Genomic DNA, 12428 nt, shown 5'->3' with positions numbered 1-12428 from the left:
AGAGAGGGGGAGAGAGAGAATGCCTGCAGTTCCCATAATACAGTAAACACACTAGTATGCAGCTCATCCCTTATTAATGCGTGCACGAAGGTGTGGTTTGATATACATACTACACAACTTAACCCCAGCACTCCAGCCCCCAGGGGAAACTTATTTTTGCACAACGTAATGGTAACATTAAATAAAAAGAGACACTTTTAGTTATAGAAGAGAGCATGCTAAATAAAGAAAAAAAGCTAGTATGGTCTTTCTCCCCCAAAGATTGTTCTCTTTTTTCACTAAGTAAGGACTGACACATGGACTCTGCCTTGACGGGGCGCATCAGCTTATGCATAATTTGTACAAACTTTGTAACTAAAAGAGTTTCTTTTTTACTGAATCACCCTTGAAAAAGGTCTTCATGAGGATCGATACGTTGGGCCTTTATACTATGTAATAAAAAGAAGATAATAATAAAAAGAAGAAGGGGTTCTCCCCGACAGCTTGTGTTACTTTTCCGCTATAATAAAATGCTTTAAAGACAAAGCTGGAGGATGGTGTGCTTCGTATCCCGTTATTCAAGATAAATAATAAAGACATTATCATCAAAATGGACTAAGGTTATTACAAAACTGAATTATCCCAGTTATAAGATACCAGTAATTATGAAAAGCTTACCTATGACCCCACTGACAAAATTAAAGGGCAACTTAAAGCCCTGATTAATTCAGGAGTAACACAAGGTTAGTTATCAAAATAAATGGGTAATTATTCGGTACCTGAGAACCCAACACTCCTGGTCGTATACACCCTACCTAAAATATACAAGAACTTAGAAAGGCCACCAGGGAGACTGATTATATTGTCGCTTAATGAAAAGGTAGCATAATATTTAGATATGTCGCTACAACCATGTATAACTTCCACCAGCAGTTACTTAAAGGATGCAACTGATTTTCTAAATGTGGTGGGAAGTATTAAGCAGCCAGTGGAAAATCTAAAATTGGTCACAATGGACGTACAGAGTCTATGCACCTGCATATCACACACTGCAGGCATAGAGGCAGTGAAAAAGCTGATCACATACAATTCCGCATATGTGGGGCCACCTGTAGGATATGTCTTACAGTTATTGAATTTTGTACTATGGAAAAATTATTACAAGTTTCAAACCAAGTTTTAAATACAGCGGACAGGTACCGCTATCGGTTCAAGAGTAGCACCTTTCTATGCCAATTCTTTCATGTGTGACTTTGAACACAATTACATCTATGGTCATGAATCTTTTAAAAAACATGGAAGTTTTTATAGATGCTACATAGATGATTTGTTCTTTATATGGACAGAAACAACAGAGGAACTGGAATTGTATGTGGTAACCTCAATAAGTTAAGACACACTGGTAAAACTAAAGATGAATTATAACTCACAGCAGATCAGCTTTCTTGACATCCAAATTTACAAACAAAATGGGGCTTACAAAGACGTATTTTTACTAAGCCTACTGATAGAAATACCTTATTACACTACACAAGCCATCATCCCAAATATTTACTCAATTCACCTCACCAAAATCCCAAATGTTAAGGGTGGTCAGAATAGACAGTGACCCTAAACAGAAAAAAGAGGATTTGCTAAAGATGGGTAAAAACATTTTTGTAAAGAGGTTATCCTGTAAAGTTGATTAATAAAACAGCTGATATGGTAATGTCTATTTAACGGGAACAATTTCTTCAAACTATAACAGCAATCAGTCAAAAGACAGCAACCAAAGGGATATATAATATGCGTATATACTATGCGAGCAAACCCACAAATTACTGAGAGATACTGTAGTGGCCAATGAGGACATGTTGAATAAAAAGGTTCCATGTAAACCCAAGTTCTAATACATATAAAGAAAGGATTGGTTGTGGTTGTAGAAGCCCTCCAATGTGGGAGGTGTTAAGAATAGGAGATAGTCCCCACTGCCACCCATATGAATATAGAAGTCTCTGTGGGTTCTCACTCACAGGGCATGGTGCAAAGTGTGAAAACATTTTGTGCACACAAATAAGGTATACAAGGAACATGTACCTGTCCTGATGGCTGGCAGCGCTACTGTTTTGATGGAGTGTTTTACACATTATTCTAATATTTTTTCGAGTACAGGCACCATGGCATCCGGGGGAAGTTTAAACAAATCAGGTGCAGGATTGTCTTGCATTCCAAATTCTCGCTACTTGCCAGTACAATCTTATCTGTGGTTATAGGACCTGGAAAAGGAAACATGACTCCGGTACAGCCACTTTTGTTTCAAATGAAAATTATATATTTTAGAAATTGCTCTCTATAGTACCCAAGTTTTTACACTCTTCCTTCACACTTCTTCCAGCTGTTAATATTTTTTCAGACACCTGAAAATACATGAACGTTAGAGGAGAACAAAACCCTAAAGTTAAAAAACCCTACCTCCTACCCTATATAGACCCCCCTCCTCCCACCAGCCTAAGTGTTACCCCGGGCAAATGCCCCTAATGTTTCTTACCTCTCACTGCAGATTCAGGCATTGGAGTTCATTAGTGCCATCTTTAGCCGCTCTGGTAATCTTCAGAATGAGACCGGCGATTTGGCAATTTTCGGTCGCGAATGGGTAGTTGTTGTGGAACAGAAATGACTCCGGCTGCACATGCACTGCCACGCCGGTCTCATTCCGAAGATTTCTGAAGAGAAGAAGATGGCACCCATGAAAAATTCACGAAACAGCAAAAAAAAAAAAAAAAAATTAAAAAAAATTTGCAAAATGTGAATTTTGACGCTGGTGACAATTCCGACAAGCATAAAAGTGAATGGGCACCTATTAATTGTCACCAGCGGCAAAACATCGAAATTCACTCCTGGCGAATAAATTCGCCCATCACTAGTAGTTGAATTATATGGTTAGGGCAGTCCTTCAAAAAGTTTTTTGAACAGTGCCTCATAAACTTTAACCGCTTCCTCTATTTTTCAGGTCTAAGCAATGCCACTACTGGACATATGCCAGTTTACTATCCTCATGAAATCAAGTGGAAGGAGCAACCCATCATCATCAGATCATAAAAATCTGAAATACATTCAGCTTTTAAAAGACTAAATCTAAGCAGGCTCAGGGCCAATCTTCTTTCTAATCATTGCTTCTTCTTTCATCTCTCCTTCCAGATTAAACAACTCAAGACACTTTACCTTTCAAATGTCCTGAGTTATGCCTGCCTGTCCTTCAACAAATCCAGAGTTTCAGAAAATCTGGATTCAGGAATGCAAAGGACTCAAGAAATTGAAACTCATTTGGTCTGGTGGTATTTCATGCAAAAAGATGAAAAGGACTTCCATTCCTTCTAAATGTCTTCTTACAACTTGTACCTGGACCTCTTGTCCTTGGCCCTACCTTATGCACTAAATATCCTTTCTACTTGTATCTGTGTGTACAAATGCTTTCGCTGCGATTTAAATATATGTTTACAACAGTTATGATGCAGTGTTTGATTTGTAAGATTTACAACATCTTATTTGGGTAATGTCTCCTTTACTTAAGCTCACATTTTTCCCATAACAGTTTGATATGAAAGTTGTATTTCTAAATTAAAAAATGAATTATGCATAGATTCGTATTTAATAATATTGTACATAAACATCTATGTTAATGTTTATGAAATTGAAAATGGCCAAACCAAGCAAAGATTGGCAGCCTGTATATGTCCAGTTTATAAGCAGAAAGGACATCCTATACTCAAATGAATATATGGAAAGCAGTGGAGTGGCACCTTAAAGGAGAAGGAAAGCTACGGAGGCATTTTATTGCCAATAGATTAGCTGCAATAGTGCAAGCTAGAATGCTATATTTATTCTGTAGAATGTTTTACCATACCTGAGTAAAAATCCTTAGAAACTCTCTGTTTGTTTAAGATAGGAGCTGCAGTACTAACATCACTTCCTGCCTGAGTCTCTCCCTGCTCTGAGCTCAGATTACAGCAGAGAAGGGAGGGGGGAGGGTAGAGGAGCAAACTGAGCATGCTCTTGCCCAGGGCAATGAGGTTTAACCTGAAGGCAGGAAGTCTGATACAGAAGCCCATGTGTACACAATAGAAGGTAAGAAATGCAGTGTTTCTTTTGACAGGGGACTCAGAGCAACATTACTTTGGAGGTTTACTGGTATATTTAGATGGACCTTTCTGATAAGGCTTACTTAGTTTTAATCTTTCCTTCTCCTTTAATAAAAAGGGATTGTTCACCTTAAAATGAACTTTATTGTGGTGTAAAAAGCAGAATTCTAAGAAAACTTGCACTTGGTCTTCAGTCATTTTTGGAATAATTATAGGTATTTACAATATTTATATAATACTGTATTATTTACAATATTATCTGTGTTATACTTTCTGAAACAAGGCCCTTCTGCAGATGGCCCAAATTGCCATTTGCAAGTACATAAGTGCTGCTCATTAATATACAGTTCTAGTTCATTTCTACTACTTTGCTTGGGTACGGTTGGTGCCACCTATGTATTGCCACTGCTTATGGAACAGAAGCCCAAAGTAGCGAGCCTGAAAGGTGGAGCAATGGGGCACATGACTGGGGGGAGAGTTTATACAGTGGTATGGGAGTATGGTATTATGGGTTTTGTAGTGTTAAGGGAAGTAAAAGGGGGTGGGGCTTATCCTTGATATAGGGGGCTCCCCAGCGCGGGAAAACACAGTACTGTTTTAGGCAGCAGAAGTAAACGACTGACCTTACCTTACGGCATGGAGAGCGGAGCCATGGTGCTGGAAGGCCTCAGGATGGCGTTGGCAGGCCAGGACGGGGACCGGATCAGGAGGGAGCTGCTTGCGCTCCTTGGACAGCCGCAGGGCACAGCAGCCCAAGCAGGGGATCCGGCAGCGGAGAGGAGGAGGCCGCAACGACGGGCCCAGCCACCGGATCGCCTCAGCCCAGCAGGTACAGGCGGGCGCAGGCGGCGGAGCGCATCGCCTGGGGTATCGGGGCGGCAGGCCGGAGTGGAGGGACCGGAGCGGACTGCGCCTCCAGGCGCACACAGGCAAGTGAGCAGCAGGGGGCCTGGGCCTCGGTCGGGTCGGGCAGGGCCGAGCGCTCCTCGCGCCGGGAGGGGCAGGCAAACAGGGAAGCGCGGTGCGGGGCAGGATAATGCGTCTCTGACCTCCGGTGCCTCAGGACAGGCAACGGCAGGCACCGGGGGCGGGGCTAGGGGCCCCCGCATGGACCGGGAACATAAGGGCATGACCACGAGGTCGGGCAGGGCCCGCGGGGCAGTGCAATTAACCCCGTCACGCACCTCCACAGGGGAGGTAAGGGAGACAGGCCCCCAGGGTAACAGGTCCCCGGGTAGGAGTGAGGCAGCTAGGCTGAACACAGCAGCCTCAAATGCGGCGTCGGTAGGACCCCTGGGAGTGGAGGGAGACGGGTCTGGCCCTACAAGGGATTCGGGAGCGGGGGATGATGGGAGAGAAAGGTCAGTCAGGAGGGACCGCGACAGGAGCCCTCGACATGGGTCGTGCAGGGATCGGAGCAGGTCACTGTCGGTTCAGGAATCACGGAGGGGTGGATCGCACCGGGGTTCCGGGTTGGTCTGCAGTTGGAGGGAAGCAAGACACGGGCCGCGGGAGCGCACACGGTCCAGGAGCAGGGGACACAGCAGGTCATGGGAATTGGAGGATGATACGGGGGGCAGGCGAAGGTGGGAACCTAGGCGGCGGCCCGCCGTCACGCGGCGATCTTCGGTCACCAGGCTTGCCATGTCTCCTTGTCGCTTATCTCCGACTAGGTCTTCAGTACAGCGTGAAGGTGGTCATGAAGGAAGACATCCGGTGAGGGAATCTCGGTCAAGGAGTCGTGGACACGGACCGACTCAGAGGCAGGAGTCAAGGGAAGCCGGCTCTAGCAGGCAGACGGCCGTGTGGAATGAACCAGGCACTGGGCCAGGCGGTGAGTGCACCAGTGGTGCCCAGAGCAATGTCACTCATGATTTATTATTGGGACTGAAGGATCTCTTATCCAGGTGGGAGGCAGGAACACCTAGCAAAGGGGTAACCGGGGCATGGGTGCCAGGGTCTCAAGGGGGGGCCCAGATAGCGGAGGCTGGCCCCTCCACTGCTATGCACGGCACACCCACATCGGCACCAGGTGAGGCGACGGTGGCCCAGGAGACAGAGAAAGGGGCTACACAACAAGAAAAAGGGGAAACGGAGTTACCCTCGCCCGGGCTCGTCCCTGATTCGGCAGGGTGCATATGTTTCATTTACGGGGCCCTTAGGAGCACACGTGAAGAAGGAAGTGAAAGAGAAAATTTGGAAAGGGGAATTTGTGGAAATATTTTCCCTCCTTCCCTTGGAGGAGGCGGTGGAGGTTAAGGAGGACGATAAAAAAGATGGGAAGAAAGAGGAAGAGGAGAGGAGCAAAAGATATAGGAAAATTCCGAAGACCTTCGGCAGTTGGCTTCGGGCATTTTGTATTTTAGCAAGCATAATCGGTGAAAAGCATCCGGTTAGATGCTCTTCCCTGTTTAGCTACTTGGACGGGATCTGGGAAGCGTACCGGGTATACGGCGGGTTAGCTTGGTGGCGGTACGACGAGCAGTTCCGGCAGAAGGTGGCGGCCAACCCGGGGATGGGGTGGGACCAACTGGACATGCCTCTTTGGTTGCGGTTAATGACCGCCCAGAAGGCTTCCCCCTTTCAGAGAAGCGCCGGGGGGCCGCAGTCAGGGACCTCACCGGCGGGACTCAAGTTTGGCTACTGTTGGCAATTTAACGAGGGACAGTGTAAGTGGGGAGGCGCTTGTAGATTTAAGCATGAGTGCTCGGGATGTGGGGGTGCGCACCCCTTCGCGAAGTGTTTCAAACGAGGAAAGGCAGGATCGAAGACAGGAGAGGCTAACAAAGGGGAGGCCGCCAGTGAACCTCGCCGCGATGCTCCCGTGGTTAGATCGGTACGTTAGGAAAGGGGACGCAGAATTGCTACGGTTGGGGTTCAGCGAAGGGTTTCGGATTCCGTTTCAGCCTAGGACACGCGGGGAGGTACATGGGAATCTTAAATCGGTTGCAGGGAATTTAGAGATAGTACGGCAGAAGCTGCGGAAGGAGGTGGAGCTAGGCCGTATGGCCGGCCCATTTGCAGCCTCCCCATTGGCAGAATTGAGAGTCTCGCCATTGGGGTGGGTTCCGAAAAAGGACCCAGGGAAGTTCCGCTTAATTCATCATTTGTCCTACCCAAAAGGTTTGTCAGTGAATGATGACATTGACCCGGAGCTTTGCTCGGTATCGTACACGTCATTTGATCAGGCGGTGGCAGCGGTCAGGAAAGCAGGGCCAGGGGCATGGTTGGCGAAGGCAGACATAGAAGCGGCGTTCCGATTGCTACCTATTCACCCGGACTGCCATCACTTATTGGGATGTGCATTCGAGGGTTATTTTTACGTCGATTTGTGCCTGCCTATGGGGTGCTCCATATCGTGTGCGTATTTCGAGAAGTTTAGCTCGTTTTTAGAGTGGGTGGTGAGGCGCCAGGCGAATTCCGCGGGTCTGGTGCACTATCTCGACGATTTCTTGTGCGTCGGTCCGGCCAATTCTGACGAGTGTTTCCATATCTTGGAATCTCTTCAGGAGGTGGCTGAACAATTCGGGGGTCCCGTTAGCGCCTGACAAAACGGTGGGACCGGTGACTTGCCTGTGTTTCCTAGGCTTGGAATTGGACACGGTGGCGGGGGAATGCAGGCTGCCCATGGATAAGTTGACTGATCTGAAGGAGTGGGTGAACAGATTGGCTCGGAAGCGCAAAGCGACGGTTCGGGAAATACAGTCCTTGTTGGGCCGACTTAATTTTGCCTGCCGAGTGATCGTGATGGGAAGGGTTTTCTGCCGCAGACTAGGCATGTTGCTGTCCGGTGCAAAGGGCCCCCACCATCATTTGCGGTTGCCCTCGGAAGTGAGGGCGGATTTGGAGATATGGCGACAGTTCCTGGCCACATTTAATGGGAAACTGATATTCCCAAATGAAGAAGCCACCTGTACGGCTTTGCAGCTTTTCACGGACGCGGCGGGTGGATGCGGTTTCGGGGCTTTCTTAGGAGGGCGTTGGTGCGCGGAAAAGTGGCCACTCGAGTGGCACGAGTTAGGACTGACCAAGAATCTATGCTTCTTAGAAATGTTCCCCATTGTGGTCGCGTTATTCCTTTGGGGGGATGTTCTGGCCAACAGGAGGGTGGTGTTTACTACGGACAATATGGGAGTTGTGCAAGCTGTGAATAGGCAGTCGGCTTCCTCGCCAGAGGTGGTGCGACTCTTGAGGATTTTGGTCTTACGATGTTTACAGTTGAATGTGGGATTCCGAGCAGTTCATTTGGAAGGTGTGAGAAATGAAATTGCTGATGCTTTGTCTCGATTCCAGTGGGAGCGCTTTCGACATCTGGCGCCGGGAGCGGACAAAGAGGGCCACCCCTTCCCAGAGGGTCTGTGGAAAATCGGACATCAGGATTGGAGGGCTGGTGAGATCATCAGTGGCCGATTCAACCTGGGCTTCCTACGGTAAGGTCTGGGAGGAGTGGAAACAATTAAGCTGTTGGGCTGGGAGGCTGCCTGACCCGACGGGGGGACAGGAGGTGATGTTGTGGTGGATATACTGGATGGCTGAACGAAATACATCGGTATCCCAAATTGAGAGGAGCATGTCGGCTTTGGCCTTTATGTTTAAACTTAACGGTGGGGTTGATTTAACAAAAAGTTTTACGGTCAGACAGGCCTTGAAAGGGCTGAAAAAAGGGAAGGTGAGGTTGGATTCCCGTAGACCGGTATCAGTCGGGTTACTGGGAGATTTGCTCGGGGTGTTGGGGGAAATTTGTATTTCAAATTACGAGGTGACATTATTCAAGGCGGCTTTCGTATTGGCCTTTTTCGGAGCCTTCAGAGTGGGGGAGCTGGTAAGTCATAGTAAAAAGGTCCCGGGGGGCTTGCAAATTGGGGGATGTCGAGATGGGGACAGACAGGATGGATATATGGCTAAGAAAGTCTAAGACAGATCGAGCAGGCAAAGGTAAAAACATTGTGGTGTATGCATTACGAGGGATGGTTATTTGCCCTTTGTTGAATGTTCGACAATTTTTGGCAGCCCGTCCGGGGTTCCAGGGCTCGTTACTTATTCACATGGATGGCACTCCATTGACAAGGTACCAGTTCATACGGGTTTTCTGGGTGGGACTGGGAAGATTGAATAGATCCCCTCTCGAATATTGCTCTCATTCCTTCCGGATCGGGGCGGCCACTGAGGCGGCACGGCTCGGTCTGAGTGACGCAGTAGTCAAGAGGATTGGCAGATGGGAATCACACAGATTCCGAAGTTACGTGAGACCAACGTTACTTTGATATGGGGATGTCTGTAAGGGTATTGTGGGTGTTATATTAAAAAAAAAAAAAAAAAAAAAAAAAGTGTCGATGTTTTGTTCATGTGTGTGGTTACGATTTGTATCACTTAAGGTGGACGCTTACAAGTCTGGATACTCGGGCATTCTTTTGTGCGCTGGGCGGAACGGAGAGCAGCAGTTCGGTTGAAGGGTCAGCAGCTGGGCTTTCCGGACCGTTTCGTGGAAGTGCAATGGTTTGGCTTTCCCGGTTTATTGTGGCCTGGTATGTTCGATAAAGTGGTAAGTTTATCGCAGAGGGAGACGCACCCCCACGTATTGGTTTTGCATGTGGGTGGTAATGATATGGGCATAATGTCCCAAAGGGATTTGGTTCGTTTAATGAAACATGACGTAGATAAACTGCGGTCGTTATTTATGGGGGTGGTGATTGTGTGGTCGGAAATGATACCCAGGTTGGTGTGGAGGTGGGCTAGAGACCATTCAGCTATGGAAAGGAGCAGGAGGAAGATCAACCAGTTAATGAGTGTTTTTATCAGGAGGTCTGGTGGAGTGGTTGTCAGGCACAAGGTCTTGGAGCAAGCAGTGCCTGGACATTACAGGCAGGACGGGGTGCATTTGTCCGAAGTTGGGCTCGAATTGTTCATTCTCGGTTTAGGTGATGGGGTGGAAAAGGCTGCTTTTCTGGTGTCTGGGGTAGCGCGGCCTGCATAAGGGGTTTACGCAGGCGGCGTTGTGGCATAATGGGGCTCCTCTACGGGGTAGCCAAAAAGGGGGCTGCAAGGTAAAGGGAGGTTGATTGGATAGGCCTGGGGCAAGGCAAAGGGGGCAAGGAGGCAACGTAAGTGTGGAAACAGGGAAAGGAGTATCAGCCTTAGGCTAGGTAATGGGTTTGGACCAAGAACGGTCGGGATGTTATGGTAAACAAGGTTAAAGGTTATGTGCAGCCTTCAGCGGCTAGTATTTTGATACAAAATGTAAAAGTGTTATACAGTATGATGTTTTATGCTGGTATGTTTATTGGTAATTAAAATGAATAAATAAGGTTAATGGTTTAATAAACAAGCTGCGGCCTTTTTCACCAAAATATTCTGTGTGGATATGCATTATTTGGGGTGGGTTGTTGTCGGGGATGGTATATGAATCGAAGCCTACTCTAGTCAAGAAGCCCAAAGTAGCGAGCCTGAAAGGTGGAGCAATGGGGCACATGACTGGGGGGAGAGTTTATACAGTGGTATGGGAGTATGGTATTATGGGTTTTGTAGTGTTAAGGGAAGTAAAAGGGGGTGGGGCTTATCCTTGATATAGGGGGCTCCCCAGCGCGGGAAAACACAGTACTGTTTTAGGCAGCAGAAGTAAACGCCCGCCCTCCCGCCCGGTGAGATAGGTGGGGGGATACGGTAGTTGGACTGTCGCAGCAAGGCATAATGGGGCTCCTCTACGGGGTAGCCAAAAAGGGGGCTGCAAGGTAAAGGGAGGTTGATTGGATAGGCCTGGGGCAAGGCAAAGGGGGACAAGGAGGCAACGTAAGTGTGGAAACAGGGAAAGGAGTATCAGCCTTAGGCTAGGTAATGGGTTTGGACCAAGAACGGTCGGGATGTTATGGTAAACAAGGTTAAAGGTTATGTGCAGCCTTCAGCGGCTAGTATTTTGATACAAAATGTAAAAGTGTTATACAGTATGATGTTTTATGCTGGTATGTTTATTGGTAATTAAAATGAATAAATAAGGTTAATGGTTTAATAAACAAGCTGCGGCCTTTTTCACCAAAATATTCTGTGTGGATATGCATTATTTGGGGTGGGTTGTTGTCGGGGATGGTATATGAATCGAAGCCTACTCTAGTCAAGGATTAAGTAGTTGTACCATTCCCATTGCAGGAAAAGCAACAGATTGTAGGTTATGTTGGTTGCATTCCCTTAAAATCTCCATGACTCCAGCCACAATCTTATTTTTACAACAGCAACAAGATGGATTTTTTATTTTTTTTTTGCATCTCAGATCTCCAGTACCATGTGTACACATTGCAAATAAAATTTGTGGTAACTTTTACATATAGAACTAAATGGCTTTTGTATGCAAGTTTACAGTTGTGATCCGCCACATTTCTAAAGAGATTTATTAAGCATGTGTGCAAAGTTTTTTTCTGCAGAAAAAGCCTGATGTTCTATACTTTGCGAAACTTACAAATTAAACTCAACAAAGATCACAGTTGCAGATAACCCTTTGTAAATGGGGCATATTGTGTTCTAAATCCTCTATATTTGTTACTAAACTATAATGCAGTGCATAATTAATCCTCATCTGTCTGCAAGTACTTGATATTTTAGAATTTGGAATAGATGTTTTTAAATAAAAAGTTATTGTAATAGTATGATGCTCCATTTGCACTTAAAGGAGACTAAAAGGTTAAAACTAAGTAAGCATTATTAGAAATGTCTATATAAATACACCAGTAAACCCTCAAAGTAATGCTGCTCCGAGTCCTCGGTCTAAAGAAACACAGCATTTCTTTCCATTGTGTACACATGGGCTTCTGTATCAGACTTCCTGTTTTTAGCTTAACATCCAGGGCTTGGGCTTGAGTATGCTCCTCTCTCCCTCACCCTTTCCCCTCCTCCTGCTGTAATCTGAGCCCATAGCTATCAGCAAGCAGAGAGAGACTCAGGCAGCATGTTTGGTCACCCAAAGCTAATACTGGAGCTGCTAACCTAAACAAATAGAAAGTTTCTATAGCTGTTTACTTGGGTATGGTAAATAATTCTACAGAATAAATATAGCACTCTATATTGCACTGTTGTGACGAATATATATTGGCTATAAAATGCCTTGGTAGCTTTCCTTCTCCTTTAAAGGCTGTCACATAAGGCTGAAACTCTGCCATTATTATCAGCTTTCATGTACTTGGTCTTTCAGATTCTGAAGCATCTAAAAGGTGTCCTCATTCATAAATTACTGGTAAAAGTTATGATGTTCTCTTTGACCCTGATCACAACTATCTTCTACTATCACTACAAGACCACATGTAGTGACCACAACTATCACTACATGATGCTGGCTCCATGTACTTG

The sequence above is a fragment of the Xenopus laevis genome, chromosome 9_10L, assembly GCF_017654675.1.
Source record: "Xenopus laevis strain J_2021 chromosome 9_10L, Xenopus_laevis_v10.1, whole genome shotgun sequence".
Lineage (NCBI taxonomy): Eukaryota > Metazoa > Chordata > Amphibia > Anura > Pipidae > Xenopus > Xenopus laevis.
The sequence above is the reverse complement of the archived record's forward strand: the minus strand, read 5'-3'. Positions refer to the sequence as shown.